We start from the raw sequence: 1,424 nt of genomic DNA, 5'->3' as shown, positions 1-1,424 counted from the left end.
CAGTTCTACTCTGTAACTCACGGGGTCACCATGAAGTGGAATCAAGATGATGGCGACAGGTTTGATTTTGATGTTTTTGCACCTAGTATTTGGAAGTCATTTTCACTTTTAAACTCAAATAACCCCGTAAGTATACTTTTCCTAATTCATAGATGGGAAATCTAAGGCTCAGAATGTCTCATTTCACTTGCCCAGTGCGGTATAACTGCTAAGCAGTAGAACTAAAAGCCAGCTTATTCAGTTGGATTCCATTATGTTCTCTAATTTAAGAGTTCTCCAAAATAAGAAGTCTCTGAAAAGAGTTGGACCATGTTTCCTATTGAGCTGAGTAATAACCTATTCATATTACATTCCAATGACAATTTGCTGAGAATTTAAGCACACTGAGGCCAGAATGTGACCTATAAATAAATAAGTAGATAGATAATGGATGGATGGATGGATGGATGGATGGATGGATGGATGGATGGATGGATGGATGGATGGATGGATGGGTGGGTGGGTGGACGGATGGATGGATGGACTGGTTGATAGGTTAGTCAGTTGGTAGGTAGGTAGACAGATTCTTTCCTTTTTGAAAATGAGGAAACTGAGATTAAGAGAAGAAAAAGGACGTTAACAAAATTGCACATTTAGGTGGTGGTTTTTTAGATTAAGGATAAGAACTCAGGTTTCCTGACTCTCAGCCTGTTTATCTTTTCCCTACGTGGAATAGCTGATAGTCTCACTTTTTACAGAGTAATTCAAACAAAAGTTACTGTTTTGTTTGCCTAATTGATCTATATAGTTGCTTCGATTACTGCAATGGATTGAATTGTGTCCTCCCAAAATATGTGTCAACTTGGCTAAGCCATGATTTCCAGTCTTGTGTGATTTTCCACTATTTTGTAAACTGATGTGAATTTCCTATGTGTTATGATGTTAATGAGATGGGATTAGTGGCAGCTGTGCTAACGAGGCAGGACTCAAGTAAAAGATTAAGCTTTTCTTAAGCCAATCTGTTTTAAGATATAAAAGAAAGAAGGGGACAGAGAGACAGAGGGACCTCATACCACTAAGAAAGCAGTGCCAGGAGAAGAGTGAGTGTTTGGGCCTGGGATCCCTGCACTGAGTCCAGCAGAGGATTGATGATAAAGACCTTTTTACAGAACTGACAGAGAGAAAAAGCTGACACTTGATTTGGACTTCTAATAGACTGAGAAAATAAACTTCTGTTTGTTAAAGCCATTCGCCTGTGGTATTTCTGTTACAGCAGCACTAGATAACGAAGACAATTACCCATGTTGTTTCCAAGAGAGACCTGCCTTTTGGGAAATGAAGATGTTGAGATATAATAACCAAATATAGCTTTGAAGTTATTCTATAGGATTTATCGTATAAAGACAAATCACAAAATATAAAGATAAATGATTTGGAATTTTTAA

Source organism: Loxodonta africana, chromosome 22, assembly GCF_030014295.1.
Source record: "Loxodonta africana isolate mLoxAfr1 chromosome 22, mLoxAfr1.hap2, whole genome shotgun sequence".
Classification (NCBI taxonomy): Eukaryota; Metazoa; Chordata; class Mammalia; order Proboscidea; family Elephantidae; genus Loxodonta; species Loxodonta africana.
This window is presented reverse-complemented; position numbering follows the sequence as displayed.